This window comes from Brachyistius frenatus, unplaced genomic scaffold (genome assembly GCF_029030835.1).
Source record: "Brachyistius frenatus isolate BFR_SWC_R1_liver_20210118 unplaced genomic scaffold, ASM2903083v1 Contig_347, whole genome shotgun sequence".
Lineage (NCBI taxonomy): Eukaryota > Metazoa > Chordata > Actinopteri > Embiotocidae > Brachyistius > Brachyistius frenatus.
The window spans coordinates 105,053-125,804 of NW_027210946.1; positions in this window are offsets into that span (position 1 = coordinate 105,053).

Below are 20,752 nucleotides of genomic sequence, written 5' to 3' on the forward strand. Positions count from 1 at the left end.
ACAAATTTCACTTGAACTCTCTCCTGGACTCTCCTTCTCACTCCCTTTTCTTTTTCCCCATCTTTGAACTCCCCTACCCATTTCCTGACCTCTCTGCCTCTATCTCTCCTTCCATGGTCACTCCCTTCATCGCTCTCAGGAGTCTGGACCTTCTTTGATACTCTGCAAGATTAGCTCAGAGCTGTCTGTCTGCTTGTTTGGGTGTGTCTGATATAGGGGCTTTTCCATTGAATCTAATCACTGCCTATGCCTGAACACACACAATCACACATGAACATGCTCATGCACACACAGGGCGAATTCCTCAGTGGGATCACTATGTGACTCTTGGTTTCAGGAAGATATCTACAAGCCCTAGCGAGACTATTTGTATATTTCAAGAATTTTTTAATTAGGTTTGTATCTTGTCGGCGTGTGGTTCAGAGATATTAAGTGTCAAACTTGTGACAATCCATCTGGAAAAAGTACTTTTACTCTCCATCTTATTAAAAAGATTATCCCAACTGGTTCTTGATATAAACACAACAACAAAAAAATCAAAGAGAAGAAATATGTACACTCACACATTTTGATAATAACAGATTGAATGCCAAGATTAGATACTGACATTTCTTTACTGTTGTTTTCACATTCCCATCTAATTCCTGATGAGTGTTGACGAGCTTGAATCAAGTTGCAAGTATCTGTAGCTATGCTGGTGTATCAGAGGCTATGAAATAACAATTTGTAATGCTGGTATTATATTTTCCAGGTCTGAGAGGGAACACGTGACAACCATTTATCATCACATTGGTATGCATATAGGTTCTGTGCTGACATCCACCGTACCTGATATTTGTTGTGACTGCACGCCACGAGCTAAAAGAACAAAATGGATGCTGAATTGTAAGAGAGGCTGTGTAAAGAGGTTTGTCGCTACCTGCATCTTTATAATTCATATTTTAAACAATATACAGACAATCAAATGGGCAACAATTGTGGAGGGAAATGGCCCAGAGTTTGGGAATACGTCTTCCTGAGGACACCGTTTAAAGTAAAGGACCAAAGGTTGCTTTTTAGCCACGTTAGCAGCATGGCCACAGCAAGTGTAATCTCAGTCTGTCTGTCCACTACAAGGTCTGTGTTCACTTCTGTAAGTTTGTGATGTCATAAACTCGCACTCGTATTAAATCTGGTTCCTGAAAATCATAGCCACTGTCATCATCACCAAACTGACCATCATAGCCACACCCCCCCTACCCCTCCTCCCCGCAGTCGCAACAACTTTTTGTGTCGTTTGATCTTCATCAGTTTCTCGTCACTAACATGTTATTCTGCGCTCTGCAAAATATTATTTTGTTTTCCATAAAGATTCCACTGAACACAGAATAATAACAGTGCGGGATGCTACAGAGAAGGGTTAATGGGCCACATGTTAAAGCTCATGGGAAACATATTGCCAGCACGACAGGAGGTTTTCCTCACATTGATGGAGAGGGGCATGAGTAGAGGAGGGGTGGGAGGGTAGAGCAAGGTTCACTGGTTCCCAAACTCCTGCGGAGCTTCAGTAGCCTTCACTGCCACCCTGAGCCTCCTCTCACCCCTCCTGTCCTGCCTGTTTCTTCCTCTTCACTGCCCTCCACCACCGCTCTCAAGCTTTTTGCCTTTCTTTTGTCAGTCCCCCCCCCCCCTCCCACACACACACACACACACACACACACACACACACTAAACCCCCTTACCTACTGGCCTTTAACACCTCCTTCAGGCCTCTCTGTGTTGTTTTATCATCCTCTTCTGCCCTTCTCTTTCTAACGCCCTTCCTCTTCTCTCCCCTCACATCTTTTCCATGTTACAGCTTTTTTTCTGAAACATAATATGACCGAGCGTCATCTTTCTACCCCTCATACAACCCCTGAGTGTGTCTGCTTGTTTGTGGGGGGGCTCTCTCCCTTGCATCTCTGGATTTGACTGTACACAGTAAATTACATAAGATCTGAGACCCTGCTTTATGACTGAAGGTCAATATTGACTTTCTACAAAACCAGCAAGGTGGGAGAGAGACACAGAGAGAGGGTGAGCGAGAGAGAGTTGTCAGTGCGTTCTGAGACTTTTTGCTTGCCTTTCGTTTGGGTGCCCCTCGTCTTAACGTTATTGAAACTGGCATGCTCTCAAAGTCAACATAGTTAAGAGATTTCCTCCCTTCAGAGGAAGTTTCTTGCTGCCATTTGTTTGTGTACAGAACAAAAAAAACGGGAAAAAAAAGGGTCAAAGTCTGCCCCAGCTACAGTAGATCATACATTACAGAAAACACAAAGTTCAAATATAAATTTTAATCATAAGCCTACAAATTCTGAGACTTCCAGTTAGTCTCAATAAGATGTGTGGATAAGACTGTCTGCAACATGCTCAGAAATTAGCATGTTATCTTATAAACTTTACCGTAACTCATCAGTCTTCTGGAGTCTTGTTGTTGTTTAAAAATAGCTTTTATTCTGCAAAAATGTACAAGATTTCAAAATGTTCAAACAGACTGTTTGATGGGAAATGGAAACTCGAAACAAGACGGTAACAAATGGACCGTTCTTCTAAATGACACTGCATTTTCCCTTAAGCTGCTGGAGGAGTAGAGCTGAAGCCTGAGAAAGAAAACTAATCAAGAAATCTATCTCTTGGGGCCCATTGCACCTTGTTCGAGCACAAATCACACTCACACATTCAGAACATATGCTCACAATGTTGTCAAGCCTGTCATCAGTCTACATCGCATGCAAGTTTTAGCATGCAGCCTTCCTGCGGGTGACAAAAAGCAGACTAGTGTGTCAACAACTGTTCCTCGCATCCCTACCTGGCCCCAGCAGGACTTTTTAGAGGTGCAGGGAAGCAAACCCCCCCCCCCCCCCCACACACACACACACACTTACTTGTAAGTTTTCCCCAGACTTGGCTTTCTTTTTTTTTTTCTTACATTTCCTCGTCTACTTGCTCTGTTATTTCTAATCTTCTGTTTTGTTCAATCAGACAGTGACACAGAAAATGGTGTCACTATAAACCCAGCATGTGTTTTATAAATTACTTTATCTTATTTTCCAACCACTACAAAAAAAAAAAAAAAAAAAAAAACCCACTTATTTGTAGCAATCCCCCTTCAAATTATCTCAAAATGTAAAGGGAGTATTTTGTCCTACGAAAGCCTATACTACTAGACCCGAACTCACTTTGTGTATAGGATCTGGCCACACTCCACTGGAGATTGTTTCCAGTTGTTGTATGCTACTGGGCATAGACCTCAGGTTCATTTTAAAACTACTGGAGCAGCCTTTAACCAATCGGAATTGATCTCGATATGAATTATGTTGCTCACCAAAACATGATTGTTAAATTGTTGGATTCCTCTCTGTAATGTAAATTTATGTTATAAGGTCTTTACCATGGCAAGTGCCTTGAAGTTGTGAATAAATAAATTTGAATTGAATTGAATTGAATTGAATTGAATTGAATTGAATTGAATTGAATTGAATTGAATTGAATTGAATTGAATTGAATTGAATTGAATTGAATTGAATTGAATTGAATTTTGAACCGAGCTCTTGACTTTAAAGTCATTTAACTTCACCACCCCCAATGGTGTGGCTGGGCACGCCTTCACAACAAAGTTTCAAGACCAGCTAAAATTGAAACTGAGCGATAGGTGGGCAGTACCAAGCAAGTCGTGAGACATACAAACATTGCCTCAATCATTGGCACCAGTATATACGAAAGAAAAACACAAAAAAACAAAAAACACTTTTGACATTAAAGCTATCAACTTTAAACATAAGCTCTTTCACTGGCGAAAGCAATTTTTATAGTTTTAACCCTCGTTTTGTCTTTGGGTCAAAATGACCCACAGCTGTGTTCAACCAAGTTCTATTTTATTTCTATATTTTTATATTTTTTGGGATCATTGGTCATCATTCTTTAAAGAAACCCTTCACAGCCTCCTTGTCACCAATGATCCCAAAAAATATGAAAATAAAATAGAACTTGGTTGAACACAGCTGCGGGTCATTTTGACCCAAGGACAACACGAGGGTTAAGGACTACCTTCATTTTTTTGTTAGTATATATTGTTTCAGAATGATACAACTGAAATGCTTCCAAATACCTCCACATTTTCTGACTGTACTCACTCAAGAATGGACATTTGCCATTGTCCCCTCATTTTGTCCAAGACATCTATTGATGTAGAAAATTCACCTTTGTTCACATTAGTAAATCCTAATATAGACTTTCCATGCTGTCAGAGAAACTGATCAGGTAAATTTTGGAGTTGCTGTGTCAACTGTTATCTGCTTTCCCTTTGGTTCTCTTGTTGCTGTCACGCCAATGCGTGACAGTGGATATCTCTCTGTGGTTGTCTATTTATTGTTTTGGTGGGAGTACAAGCTCCCTGTGGAGGTTATGGTTTACTTAGTATTTAAAGAGAAACTGAGGCTTGAAAACCCAGCCTGCATTTCACACACACTTGTGTGGTTACACTTAAAGAGGTCAAGAGGAGAGGAACCTCTGTGGTTTATCTTAAAAGTTTACCACCGTGGTACAAAATCATGTGTTGTTTTTTTTAAGCATATGTACAGTATGTGTTTTCTGTAGGTGGTAGAGTTAACATTCTTGCATGCTGAACTACCTCAGGTCAGAAAAACAGGCATCCATCATGCTGACCAGGCTGCCGGTTGGTTTGGTTGTGTATGAGTACTTCCTAAACCGCGGGAGGTTTGCTGTAATATTTGAGGTCTGAGGCCAAGTTTACCTCCATTTCCGCCTGCATTGTTTACCTGGCGATTCAAATATTTTTCTTTTTCCAAAACAGGAAGATCAAATCATGATAATGAGTGGAGCATGTTTTTTAACCAACGTTTGTGGAAATAGCCGAGCCAGAGGACGTTTTTTTTTACCCTGATACGACAGAGACAGGAACATTAGTTTTAATCGCGGTCGGATTATGTCAGCTGTCTCTTTATTAAAACATTTGAAAACTAAACTAATGATGTGTCCTACCTGTGTTTGACATTCTGCATGGGCCACCATTATGATTGGTGAACACCGACTGACATGTTAGTGGTCGGTCGGTGTTTTAGTTGACAGTGTTCACTGGAGGGGATCCCTTCCTTACTGCAGAAGAGGTCATGCTCAGGTCATAGTAGTGCAGGGTCAGAAACTAGTCCCTTCTCCCGCTGTGTCCTCAGCCATGTGTAGAATGTGGGTCATCTTCAAAGAGGCTGAATTATTAGCCTTCGACATGAAGCATCAGCAACTTCCATGGAAGGGTGAACTCTAACTTTCGTTGGAAAAGTAACGCAGGAAGGTGAGGCTTTCACCAGAAAGCTTTCTCTCTTCTAACAGGTCAAAAAGAAACAGAAACAGGGGTATTATAATACTTAACACTGATCTTGTGTTTTCATAATGAATTCATGCCTGAATGTTTTCATTCAGGTTATTATTATTTAGGGCATATTTGCAGCCTGGGATTTTTTTTCTAAAACACAATGACTCTTGCATGTAGGTACTTTACTATCCAGTTTCCCATCACCTAAATGTATGAATGAATTTAATAGGGTAGTAAATACAATTTTCATTGCCACATAGGACCTGAGGACCACATGTGCAGGAAGCTGAAGGTGCTTGTATTTACTTTCCAATCCAGGCTTGATATAGTTTTTTACCTCAACAGTGGAGGATGGTGCTGCAAACAAGTGTCCGATCAGTTACAAATTAAAGTCCTGCATGAAAAATGTTACTCATGTAAATGTATATAAGTATTAGCAGCAAAATGTAGTTAAAGTATTGAAGTAAAAGTTTTTGTTGGGTCCCTCCGGCTGATATATTATTATATATGACATTCGTAGCTCATGAATAGTGAAACATCAGTATGTAATCAGTGTTTGAACTACTTTATATCCAGTTTTACATACAGAGACAGCAGATAGACGTGAGGAGTTGTCATATGATTACTGGGAGATATCTGAAGAAAAAAAACTGATCAACAAATCTGTTTTCAGTTTTTTGACTTTTTCTCTAATCTTAGATTTTTGCTTACATGTTGGATCAATTGAACAAGAAATTAAACTATTTGGGAATTTTTAGAGGGGAAAATCTGTATGTGGTGGAGCTGTTAACCAGTCATAGACATCTGAAACGTGACCCTGATTTTTGTACCTTTTTTGTATTTTAAAAGATAATTATAATATTCATTGTGTCAAATCTTCAACTTAAAAGTAAATGAAGTTGTCAAATAAATGTAGTGGAGTAAAAGTACAATATAAAAAAAAAATACAAAGTACCACCAAATGGAAATAAACAAGTAAAGTGCCTCAACACCGCTGCAAGTTAGTAAGCCAGTTCTTTTCAATAATAAATCTATTTATGCCAGAATGTGTATTTCTACTCTTTTTGTAGAAGCAAGCCACCTCCTAACTTACTTCTATATGGACTGACCCCCAAAGTGTTGAAGTGGCGCATCACTGGGATTAGTTCAAATTGTAACTCCATAGATAATAACTGGGGGAAAAGGACTGTACAACCCTGTGCACATGAAGCTGCATGTCTTTTTTTTAATATGAATCATTTCAGAAATTTCCTCTTAACACACGGTGACATCAGTTGAACAAACACGTTTCCCAGTTTCTTCTTCAGTAAGTGATGTCATTCATAATCATATCCTTTTAAAAAACCACAGTTTCTCATTCTGTCTGCATGTATATTTAGAGCTATTGATTCATTGGATTCTTGGGAAATTTTTCTCCTGTCAAGCTCTCTGAGTTAACTCGAATTATTTCTTCATCTGGATCCTCTAGCTGTCTGTTAGATCCCATCCCAACTAAACTTTTTAAGGAAGTCTTCCCTTTAATTAATACTTCCATATTAGATCAGATCAACCTATCTATTGTAACCGGCTATGTACCGCAGGCTTTCAAAGTGGCTGTAATTAAACCTTTACTTAAAAAGCTGACTCTTGATCAGCTGTTTTAGGAAACTACAGACCAATTTCCAACCTGATGTTTATTTCTAAAATCCTTGAAAAAGTTGTTGCAAGTCAATTTTGTGATCATTTACAAAGGAATGATCTGTTTGAAGATTTTCAGTCAGGCTTTAGAGTTCATCATAGCACAGAAACAGCTCTGGTGAAAGTTACTAACGACCTTTTATTAGCCTCAGATAATGGACTCATCTCTGTACTTGTTCTTCTGGACCTCAGCGTTGCTTTTGATACGATTGATCATACGATCTTATTACAGAGATTAGAAGACTTTACGAGGATTAAAGGAACTGCATTAGATTGGTTCAAATCCTACTTATCAGATAGATTCCAATTTGTCCATGTCAACAATGAATCTTCCAGACAAACAAGAGTTCGTTATGGAGTTCCACAAGGCTCAGTGTTAGGCCCAATACTTTTTACTTTGTACATGCTTCCATTAGGAGATGTCATCAGGAAGCACTGCATAAATGTCCATTGTTATGCAGATGACACTCAGCTATATCTTTCTATAAAACCAGATGAAACTAATTAGTTAGTAAAACTTGAAGCCTGTCTGAAAGACACAAAGGCCTCGATGACCAAAAACTTCCTGCTTCTAAATTCAGACAAAACGGAAGTTATTGTACTTGGTCCGAAACACCTCAGAAACTCTTTCTGTAATCACTTAGTTACTCGAGATGACGTTGTCTTGGCCTCCAGAAAAACTGTGAGGAACCTTGGAGTCATCTTTGATGAGGACTTGTCCTTTAGCCACCATATAAAGCAAATCTCCAGAACTGCCTTCTTTCATCTACGTAATATTAATAAAATCAGGAAAATCCTTCCTCAGCGTGACGCAGAAAAACTCATTCATGCGTTTGTTACTTCTAGGCTAGATTATTGTAATTCCATGTTGTTAGGATGTCCAAATTACTCATTAAAAACCCTGCAGCTGATCCAAAATGCTGCAGCAAGAGTACTGACGGGATTTAGCAAGAGAGATCATATTTCTCCAGTTTTAGCTTCTCTTCACTGGCTTCCTGTGAAATCAAGAATAGAATTTAAAATTCTCTTGAGGACTTACAAAGCTCTTCATGACCAGGCTCCATCATATCTTAGATCTAGATCTTATAGAACCATATAATCCTAGCAGAGCACTTCGCTCTCAGTACGCTGGTCTGCTTGTGGTTCCTAGGGTTTACAGAAGTAGAATGGGAGGCAGAGCTTCAGTTTTCAGGCTCCTGTCCTGTGGAACCAGCTCCCAGTTCGTGTTCGAGGGGCAGAAACCCTCTCTAGCTTTAAGATTAGACTCAAAATGTTCCTTTTTGATAAAGCCTATAGGTAGACCTGAACCAACCCTTAGTTATGCTGTTATAGGCCGAGGCTGCTGTTACATGCTGAGCTTCTTTTCTTTCCTTCTACTCTTTAACTGACTCAGACCTCACCATCCTTTTCTCTCCCATAGCTCTTTCTTATTGTCTGTTGTCTCCATTAAGTTCCCTCACTCGCGTAGTTTCTCTTCTTTCTTTTGCAGATGTCCCATCATCGAGATGCATGTCTCTGCCCTGCGCTTGTCCTCTCCACCAACAGTTCTTCTCTTCTATCTCTATGCTGTCCTTTTCTCTCTCTGCTCTCCTCTCACCCCAACCGGTCGAGGCAGATGGCCGCCCACCCCTGAGCCTGGTTCTGTCGGAGGTTTCTTCCTGTTAAGAGAGAGGTTTCTTCCCTCTGTTGGAGGTTTTTCTCCCTTAAAGAGGAGTTTTGTTTTTTCCCTCCTAGCTTATGTGGGAATTGTTGAATTGTTGGGTTTCTCTGTATAATATTGTAACGTCTTGCTGTAAGGACTTTAATGTGTTAAGTGCCATGAAATAACCTATGTTGTGATTTGGCGCTATATAAATAAAATTGAATTGAATTGATTCAAACTCTCCATCTGGAAGAAGTGTCTACAGCCTGTTGCTACCAGTCTTTAATCAGCTGTGGTGGGGAAAAGGTGTTTACATCAACTGATGGACCTAAACCACTGATTTCATGCTCCCCTCACACCATATTGCAGTTTGTAACTACCAGCTCAGGGACCTACGGGAAATAGCTTTTCGCTCATCCCAGTTTTGAGAGTTGGTTCACTTGTTAATTTATCGGACTTAAAACCACTTAAGCGCAAGCCAGCTAGCGTCCACTTCAAACTGTCTCTGCAGCGAGATGATCACATGGCCTCTCGAGGTTTATAGAGTGCAGTGTTATATCGTTAAGTCTGCGACCAGACCACACAGAGCCAGCGAGGGTGTCTGTGTCCTCATTAAAACTCTGCCTGGGCAAACCAGAGACAGCCAGTACACACAGCAGATAAGACAGATAGCGACTTGTTCAGATTTACGGCTGTTGCCTCGGGGAGCGGGAGGATGAGGGGGTGAGAGAGAACATGGGTTCATATATTGTTTCATGTCTGGCAGCCAGATGAACACAATCAGTGATTTTAAAGGATATAAAGAGGAAACGTGTGGACGGGGTGTTGGACTGGTACAGCTGGTGAGCGAAAGTGAAAGGCCAGTGATGACACATGGAGGCTGCTAAATGAGACGGATGCGGTATAAAAGATGTACGAGGAGACAATGGAAAAAGTAGAAATTAGGAAACAGTAAGGGTTCATTAAAGGAGATGGCAATCCTGCTGCAGCAATGTAAATTGATATCCCACATCATCACTCAGTTCAGCATGTCATCAGAGCAGCTAAAACTGCACTTGGGAAGCCGCAGTTTTATGGAATACCGCGTCTCTCGGTCGTTAGCAAAGACCAGTTTTACGCAAAATGTCAACGTTTCTTGTCAACACCAGAAACCAGCCTCTCAACAACCCCAGCCTGATCTCTCACCTTGTTCACATAAATAACCCTCTCTCATGAGCAGAGGTCAACTGTGTCTCTTCCACTCCACTTTCCCTCTTCGCTTCTTTTCTCTCCCTTTGATTTACATTCACCGTATTAAAACGCGGGTATCCTGCTCTGGAAAAACAGAGTCTTAATTTTCTTTTAGTAAATTTAAGTGGCGCGGGCTCGGTTTGGCGTGTTCAGTGTCAGGTTTTGCAGACTCCCCAGCGTGCGGGCCCACCTAGTGGGACACTGCACCTCATAAAGAAATCAAGCCGGAGTTTTGGGAAAGGCCTTTCTCCCCAAGTGAGTGTTGGGTTTCACTACCAGTCTGTGGATTCAGTCAGAGCCAAACAAGCAGTGTTAACAAAGACGAGGCGATTTAGCCACCTGAAAGACGATACACACACGCACTGCACAAAGTTGCTCTGCTTTCGATCACACGTACTCTCTACAAACTGTATGCACATATTCTCTCGTCGATTTTTTTTTTTTTCACTGTAGATAAAGATCTGCCACATTTTACAAGTTTCATTGTGAAATTGTTTAGATTTCAAACACAGCTTTGGAAATTTGCCAGTTAAAGCAAATCCAGCTACAAGTTGTTTTGATTAGGATAGATCCTTTACATAGAAATTAGTTATTCACATATTTGTTTCCCAACACACTTTTTAGAGTAAGCGGTCCCAGAGGGTTTTTCCCGGCAAAGTTACTGGCACGGGTGAGAAAACCACAAATGTTACAAGAAGGAACGCAAACCACATCGTCTCTTTGAAATATTGCTTTTAAACTTTGTTAACCTTTGAGTAGAAACACCAAAGAACATGTGATTTTTCATATTGTCAGGTTGAATTAATGCACTCGCAATGCAAAATTATCCTGTTTCTCGAGTTGTGCCCTGATTCTACAATGATAAACAGACTGAGGAAAATGCAAACGTCACTCTGACCTCTTTATTCTTTGGAAAACTTATTAGACAATATTTCCCCTGTGAGGGCAGCCCTCAAGGCATCAGAAGAGGTTTGAGTGGTGATCATGTTTCTTTACTTCCCTTGCTCAGCAGGCATCTGTTCCACTGAAGTGGCCTTGAGCAACACTCTTCATCCCTATACCAGCACCAAAAGCAGTTTTCTGTAGATGATCCTGACCTCTGACCTGATGAAGGTCAAAATATGTTAGCCATGTTTTCCTCCCTTTATTCCAATGTAAGTCAATATATATTTGAAAAACAAGGTTTATTTTAACATACAGTATGTAGTGGAGTAGATCAGCATGGCAGAGTTCTCTATTGTGACCTGGGACCTGATTTGTAGGTGCTTGTTGTTTATTCAGGTACTCTAGTTGAATACAAATTTGCAGCAACATCCATATTTGAAACATTGTCTGCTGTCAGAATCAACTTTATTGGCCAAGCACATGAACACATACAAGTAATTCTTTGGTAGGTTTAGAGTTTTCAATACATACAGCCAAAACCAATCCTGAACATGAGAGTGGACAGCCTGAAGTTTAGAAACAACAAAGATTACAGTAGGACATTTGGTAATTATCACGCTTGTTGTACGACATCAGGGTGCGTTTAGTCTTTCAATCTTGAGTCGTATGTAATATTTTTCCATAAATTCCAACCTCGTCAGCAGGTGTACGTATGGGAAATGCACTAGTACATAATTTGACCGGCTTTGAATATCTTTGCTTGAGCATCGTACTGTTGGTTATAGTCAGACCCAGCAAGTGCATGGATGAGTGTGTACTTCGTGGCGTGCTTTGTCTAAAGCTGATGATCATTTAAAGAAATCTGTGACAAGCTGACGTCAGCTCACCGCGTGTTCAGAGCAGTCTGAAGCCTGAGCTTTGTGTGGCCATGTTAAATATGAATGTCTGACATTATAATGATAAATATAGGACAGAAAATACAGTAAAGTTGAATAAATTATCTTTTTTTATCATTTTTGTGAACACCTCTACGTGCTACATTACCCGAGAAATGGCTGCCATAGCTATTAAGAAAAGGCCAGTTGGAGGTGCAAAAATTAGCTGTCGAAAAATTCAAACTAATCCACAGCTGCACATTTGTTTTATAATCAACCCAAAAATCAAAAATGTTATTCATTTTAGCTGCAGATTTAAATATCAGTTACTGGCTCACAAATACTGAAGATTGGTGACTATATGTTTCCTGCTTAAATGCCTTTAGGGAATTATAGTAAACTTGTGGATTTATAAAAACAGCCTTGTGACTTTTTATCGAAGAAGCTGGTGTTTTCTAAGGCAGTTGTTCATCTTTTGTATCTGATCATGGTTGGTGCTCAAACACAGAGTAATAGCCCCTCACTGGCTTAAGTACAAATAAATAAATGAGATTAAATTCCTCTATTATACCAAAATGATCTGTTTTTGACCACTAAAGGGTGACTACACTGACTTTCCAGCAATTACTCAGTAAATTATCTTTATCAGTCTCTCAACTCAGGGGAAATTAATCAATTTTAGTCAATGAAATAAGTTTTTTATTAAATTACAGAATACAGTATTACTAACGTGTCTTAGGGGACATTTATGCGTGTTATGATTATAAGGTGGAAGACAAAAACTTCCAGGAATCAACTTAGTGATGGTTTTAAACAATAAGGAAGCTTTTACCAAAACCATAACCATAGATGTTGTTGTTGTAAAATAAACAATGACCAATAAAGGCTCCCAGGTCCCAGTATCATCATTTTCTTCTCACTAACCCACCCACTAAGTTGCTACATCAAACCAACCAGGTTCACAAGATGAGATCCGATATCATTTATGGGAAGAGCAGCCTTCTGGAGCAGAGGTGTGTGGGTGTTCATGGAAAGATCTGATAAGAGAGGAGATAAGTGTAGAAATTCAAATATCCCCACAAACTCTCTTGCGTAACTGTGAATTTTTACTTTTAAACTAAAGTCATCTGTGGTGTACAGAGTAAAAAATATTTCAAAGATGGTGTATTTGCAATAAACAACTTTTACTATCTGTCTCTGGCATCAAGGGATTACTTGTCATTGTTTTGTTTTTGTAAAATTCTCACAAAAACACAGTCAACACTCAAACAAATGTTCCACATTATTTTCTTACACAACTTTGAATTACTGTAAATGTGAGTTTGAAACAAGGAAGTTCTTGGGTAAGTGAAAGTGTTTGCACACTGTTGTGAGGAGGACTGGAAATCTTACTCTGCTTAAGTAAACTCTGTCATAAAGTGCGTACAGGCCCACTCAGGGGAAAGCCCTTTATAAACAGATTAGATCTTTTAATGTGTTCGTGCGTATGCATGTGTGTATTCTCCCATGACCAGAAGTCTAGCGCACCAGTCGGTGAATGTTAGTACCTGTCCCCGTCAATCAGGCCGAATGTTGCTTCAAAACACCAACAAATGCACGGAACGACTCATTACAAGCGAGTGGAAGAAAAAGTGTGTTATGTGATGACATGATAATTGTTAATTGCAGGGTTCTCCCTTTCAAATCGACATCCACAGTCCCCACAGCAGGATGTGCTCACGCTGTGATTATGGTCAAGGGCTCAACCTCTTGCTGGGAGGGAGAGGTTGTATATTATTACAGCCTAATTCAACATTATGTGAAGAGGAAAGTGGTGCGTGAGTATGTGGCTCGTGTAAATATATAATATGTATAAAAGTGTTTCAGAAAAATGCATCTATGCCCAGTGTGTCATTCAGTTGAACATATGATGCTTTACCTTTTGGACTGTGGTTTTGGGTAGGTGTATTTATATGTCTACATAGGCGTGCATGTGAATGTGTCTGACCTAACATTGAATTTGTGTGTGTTTTAATCTCACACTCTTGTGCTCAGGAATGCAGTGAATAGCTTTCTCCGGGGGCAGGAGTGGTGCGGCGGTATGCTCTAGCCACCTCCTTTCCCTCGCAGGTTAATTTCCATGTTTTTGATGAAACTGGAATTCCACCTCACCTGTTCGAATACAGTGTAAACATGTTTCAGCAACATCCACAGCTATATATCTCACATTAATGCCACATTCATTAGTAATGCTGCGATTGGTTGACATTCAACAAAGTGTTTCAAAGTGCTTTAGGTGGGGCATCACAACACCAAGAAGTTTACAGAGCCAGTTTATGAATAAAGAGGTTTATGATGCAATTGTGGACTGTGTTGCATTTTATGGGTAAGGCCCTTTTGATGTCAAGGGAGTAAATACTTGTAAAGTGAGTTCACTGAGAGCATGCCTTACAGTACTCCTCATGCGGTTTCGGCATCAAACTAATATCATCACTTCAAATTCAAATCAAGAATTTCACAAGTTGAGACGAAACTACAACTGAAAGAGGATGAGTAAAAGTGTTTACATATTTTCAGCTGCAGATCAAAGGAAACCCTTGGTTGTCAAATTAGGGGGATTTGTTTTTTTTTATTACAAATCATGGAATAAAAGTTATTATGATGTCTGGATGTCAAATGTTTGTCTCTAATATAAAGGCCATCCATTCCAAAATTGTTGAGACATTTCATGAAAAAAAAAAAAAAAAAAAAGGAAAAAAAAAATGTGAACTTGTACAAGATAAAAAAAAGTCAGAGGATCACAAAAGTAAACAAAATTCATGGACTCATGAATGTCAATGTGAAATTTCAAGGTTCATCAAGAATTTGTTGAGATAGTAAAGTCTGGGACAAAATGCTTGACCACCATGTCATCCCTGGAGCTATGCCACTTTAGTATGGCTAAAAAGTCTGCAGAAACAGTGTCTCCTTTACTCTCTATAATCTGCATGCTGTCAACAGTCAACCAAGTGACTACGTCTTTGGTGAAGAGTATCCGTTGACACTGTGATCTGCTGAATTTAGAGTTTTAAAGTGGTCCAGGTATATTTTGGTTGTCAAATAAGTGGGAATTTACCTCAGCTTCACAATACACTAATTAACCCGAGGTTGAAACCTGAGGTCACAGGTCACTTTGTGAGGAATAGGGCAGCCTAATAAGTGAGTGGGTGTGTATTTGTATTTGTGCTTATGAGAGTGCCTGTGTGGCGATAAACAGGCCGGATGGAAGAGCTGAGACAGGCCCACAATGAAAGGTACACACAGATAAGACAGTGTGTGCGTAAGGAAAGTGATTTTCACAGAGACTTCCCCAAACACACCTGGGAGATGTTCTTACAAGAGATAAAAGCTCTAAAAACACCCACAGCAAATACCATTCATTTAATGGTTTGACATTTAGGATTGGATAAGATTTTACTTTGTATTCTCAATGAGGAATTGCACTCTTCTGGGCACTATTTAGACAGAGGGAGACAATTTCATGGATGCAGTTTGGAGATATGTTAAACAATGAGATTAGTCTTGCTTAGCTCAACAAACGGAGATGAAGGTTTGCTTCCCGTTTCCTACCAACAGTTCACATTGGGTTTTTTTTTAGTCATGATAGCAGTCTCTCCTTAACATTAACAATGGAAAAACCCACTACATGTCAAGTGAAAGGGAGTCGCTTGTGACATCTGCACAGATAAATAACATCCGACTGTGTAAATCCCTTCAGCTCTTCAGCGTTTTAGCATCTTTCAGCTCATTGTTTTGGTTCTGTTAAACCCAATGTCCATACAGCAGAGAGTCAAAGTTATCAGCTAGCGCAGTGGAGAATTTATAAGCAAAAGAGCCAGCGGGTGATGTAATACACAGTCTCACCAATAGGACGCTACTGACAATTGGCAGTAACATGTAAAGATATGCAACAATGTGCCAACAAAGACACATGGGAAGAAGAAGATCCAAGCAAGTACACATGGATGTAAAGAATGGACTTTGCGAGGATGTGGACGCACATGAACTCAAGGCGTTTGTTAGCACTCAAGGATATACACAGTTATTTTACAAATATTGGTGACTGACACTGAATGTAAACAAAACTTGTTCACAATTAAACGTTACAGGGTGTATTTAAAAAGAACCTCCACTCATTTTAGACATTAAAGGCGCTTCTGGGTGTTGGCGTAGAAGTTACCGGAGTCCTAATGCATGTGAAGAAAATAATCCAAGCTCTGTGAAGTCTGATAAATTGCCTCAGGTCATGTCAGATGAGTCAGTTTTGGTTGTGGATGAAAACTACAAGATTGAAAACAAAAAAAAACAAAAAGAAATCTGCGGGTGTGGAGTTAGACAGACATGAGTTTATGTCTGAATCACTGTTTGAGGCAAGCAACTCATGGTTACATCAATCACTTTTGGCATAACATCTCCAAATTTCTACCTCAACTGCTAGTAGTTAAGTTGCATGTAGGTGCCAGATTCTGACAATGAAAAGGAATAGGTTGAATAAATATGACAATCTCTCCAGGTTTGTTGCATCAAAGCACAGTGGCAGTGGGTCAGTACCAATGTTTTGTTTTTGTAAGACACTGAGAATGACCTGTTTTGTTCTTTAAGTATTGAATTTGTTACAATGTGAAGAATACATTCAGTACAGGCATTTTTAACAGTGTGTATCACTGCTTTGCAACAAAGGTCCTACCAAACTATTACACTAATTTCCTTATACAGCATCAAACAGTAGACAAAGGCTTGAAAAAAGCAACTATGAAGCCCTAAAACGACAAACATATCTATTATTAAAACACAAAACAACAACAATGTACTGATTCTCTATTCTACCACTACATATCATACTTGGGACATGTAAAGAAAATGTAGGTGTTTTGCTTATATGAAGACCGTCCTTAAAGCATATGTGCGCCTCATCTCCTCTTTAGTTCCGCCGACTTAAGAAAACGGAGTGTCCAAGCCTGTGCGCTAAAGTTCAGCTTGAGGATGAGAAAATACCCCGAGGGCAGAAGTAAATTACTCCTTTTTTCTGCTGTGTGACTTACTCAATATGTGTTCCTTCAGCGCTGGACCCTGCATATTCGAATATGATCAATGTTGACAGGACTAGCCTTTGGTCGGGTTAAATTACACTATATTCTCCTCTCGCTCGCTCTCTCCTTCCATTTTTCTTCTTCGCTGACCAAATAGGCTTATGAACTCTTTGAACTGCTGGACTGCAGATTACGCACCAACCAACTCACTTACTGGAACTGACCAATGGAGACAAACGAAAGAAGAAGAAAAGTGATAGGGGTAGAACATACTGTAATCTTGATAAAATGATGAGCATGCAGGAGTGGAAGAGAGGAGACCATTTCCTTGCTCGTTAAAGCACTTAAACTTTAGCTGTCACCTGGTATAAAATCTTTTGCTTATCTATGCATCTAATCAGAGATTAGGATGGAGGAGGAGGTGTGGAGGCCAATGGCGGCTGGGTGGACGTGCGCTGCCTCTGTGTGGCACACTCCTCACAGCTGGGCAGGGTTAACAGTCATGACACTGATTGGCTAATGATTTATACAAAAACTATGACGGGTGAGTTAAGTCATCTGTGATACATAGAGTCCAAGTGGTTGACAGATCTTCTCACTGAGGAAATGGAAGGACATTTGATGAGACCCAAATAGTTTTATTGAAGAATTATTTTTCCTTTTTTTTTTTTTTTTGCAATTATAGAAACATGAGGGGAGAGTAAAGGTCCGGTCAGCTGGGAGTCAAACCGATGATTCTGGTTTGACTCCTACATGCGTCTCCTACATTGTAGTCTTGGGGAGTTGCATGTAACAGATTTACATAACAAAATTACAAAAATAAAAACAATTGTAATTTGTTACCATTATTGAGGAAAAAACAATGCTATTAACTTAGAGTTACGATTCAAAATGTTGACGATTACAGAGGAGTTACATCAGAATTTATTGTTTTTGAGATTATATGTAGAATTTAACATTCATTCTATAGATAGATAATAGATAAAAACTGAGCAGTGTAATCTATTTTTAACTTTTCAATGTTACAACCCAATTTAAAACATTTGTCTGAAAAGTAATCAAATCTAATCAGTTACATTACTTTGATGAAGTAATTCATATAGGTAGAATACTTATTACATTTTTAACTGGGTAACTAGTACTCTGTAACCTTTATATTTGAAAAGTAACCTCCCAACAGGGATTGTAGCGTGTGGGGTACACGCCTTAACCATTTGGTGTTCAGGTCACACCAACACACATATTCTGTTTGTGTTCTCAGATGGGAAACTCACTTCAGTGGGGAATTCTGACGAATCGTTTAATCTCTGCAACACTTGTGAAAGTCAGAAGGCAGAGAATTACACATACCCACACTCCAGAGAGTTGCAACAAGAGAGGTTTATTTTTTTAAAGCCCTACACTCACATTTGCACGTACACTCTAACCGTAAACGTGCACACACCTATGCAGCGTGATCACATGGTGTTAAGCTGCGTTATCAGAGCTCATTATTGGGGCAAGCGGTGAAGGTTAATTCCTGGATAATTTATGTAAGATTGGTTAAGAATGTCAACTGCGAAAACTCCCACAGAAGCACCTTGCTGTGGAAATGATTCCCTTCCACAGATTTACCAACAGCTTAGGCTCTCACGAACATACGCCAAAAGGCAAAGAGTCACTTTAAAAAAAAAAAAAAGGGAGTGTTTGGCAGATAGGAGGAGAGCGAACGGAGAGGAAGAATGTGTAATTTGGCGCCAGGTGAAAAAAATACTGTGGCAGTCAGCCATTAGGCTTTTGGTAATGGAATGCCTCTGTTACATTATACATTTACACAATGTGACTTTCATCCTGAAATGCACCCGCTGCTCTTTCTATGGAGGAAAATCTTCATTAGTAGTCTGAGCACCATAAATCATAAAAATGTAGTTTCTGTGTACGTTTTTGTGACTATAAACAACAGAAAATAATTACAAAGCTCTACACGGTTTTATTTATGATGATGTAAAAATAGGAAAACAAATCATCTTGGCTTTTTGCACCAAAATCATTACAATTGGTTACTGCCGACACACATGGTTTTATCTGTATGGGGGAGGGGGGGGGGGGGGGAGTCCAGAGGAAAGGTCTGCATAATATTAGAGGTTTTGTCACTGAATTTGAAGATATAATCATGTTTGTGGATTAGTTTTAAAGTTTGCAGGGAGTAATGGAACAAGACAGAGCAGCCACAGGTAGCTGTCAGATGGAGAGCTGCAGGCGACAGCCTCGCACACCTCCACCCTCTCAGCTGCATGACCAGGCGCTGTTGCTATGAACTGCATCTGTGTGGAAAACTACTCGTGCAGTTGCATGAAATCAGACGGCGGTTGCTTGTGGCATTGATTGCTCATGATGGAAAAAACCCAACTTAGACTGACTTAACACGACGTGCCGTTTGCTTCCCCGTCACCTACTCTATACTCTTATTCCTGACAAAGTGGCAGCCAATGGAGTGTGAATCACCCTGGTTTCCTCCTTACATGATGATGTCTACAAATCTGCGTCAATGTGCAGATATATGCAGGGGAGGCTGTTTATTGTACTTTTAGGAAAGAACCATTTCATTAAAGTGTGTGTGGAGTCAGCACAAACGGGGATGTGCACACATGTACTGTATCCACTGTGACCTTGCCCACTTGAGCGCCCACATGCACACGGGTAAATGCACACACTCTGAGTCAGCAGAAACAGGAGCTTGGTGACACCGCTAATGAACCCAATTGTTATTCTTCAATTTAACTATGAACCAGGCCAAGGAACTCCTCTCAGCACCGCTCCAGTTACATGACAGCCAAGTCCCTCTCTTCCTAAAAGCTGTCTTTCTCCTTATCTATCACTCACTCAGCTTCTCTGCTTTCTTGCTTTATCATGCCTCGATTCTCTCCACTCTAAAGTCTCATTGTCTCTCGGATAAATGCCCAACCAGGTATGAGCAGGCAAGCCCGATGGCACGCGCATAGCTGCCACCTTATGTCATTACATACTTATCAGCTCTTTCCATTTCCTTACTGTCTATGAAGCTGTCTGTGCTGGAGATAGATGCAGCATTGCCTCTTCCTGCAGTAGACTATTGGTCCAGGAGAGGGCATCACTTCTTTATGGAGACATCTAATATAGAGATGACTGCAGCACCAAATTAAATCATGTGGAAATATTACAGACATAGCCATTCAAAGAGTATTTAAATGGACAGGTTATTAAATAAATTTGTTTAAGATCAGATTGTTTCGAGATGAAACAGTACATTTTTTTAGGTGATGCAGGTCTAACACACTCTGCCTTGTATTTTTGGTTGGTTCAGTATATATTTTCATTATCTAAATTATAATTTAAATCTAATCAAAAAAGTAAACCTTTAAGCTCATGTCATTGGATGCAATTTTTCTACTTTGGGCTTTTTGTCTTCAGTAGAAAAGTGAATTCAAACGTTATGTTCAATTAACAGCAATTAGAGGAGTAAAACAAAAATGCACATCCTCCTTCAGTGGAAAATAACTCATTACATTTATCTCCTGAGGTACTTCCTCTACTTTACTTCAGTGTTTTTGATTCATGCTATGTTATGTCACTCCACTATTTTCATGTATCAGTTGTTATAAGTTACTTTTTAGATTTTATATCCAGACTAAATTGTCAAATTATAAAATAAGTAGCACGGTTATAATTGGTTGTGCCACGTCAACCAGCTACAACATTAAGTAGGCTACTCTGTCTGCATGGTAATGTATCAACAGGAATGATTGAATACTGGCAAAAGCTGTTTTCCATAATTAGTACTTTTACTTTGAAGACTAAAATTATGTTTTTGCTAAATCTTCACTACTTTCATTTGAGTAGAAATTTTAAAAGAGAGCTTTTACTCATAATGGAGTATTTTAGACTTTAATATTGCTAATTTTACATCAGTAAATGATGTGAATACTTCCTCTATCATTGGCATGCACACATGTTCTTACACAGCCACCCAAAGTTAGGGAGAAAAGGCTGCCTATCTATTTGTGTTTAAAGCTATAGTTCTATACGACTT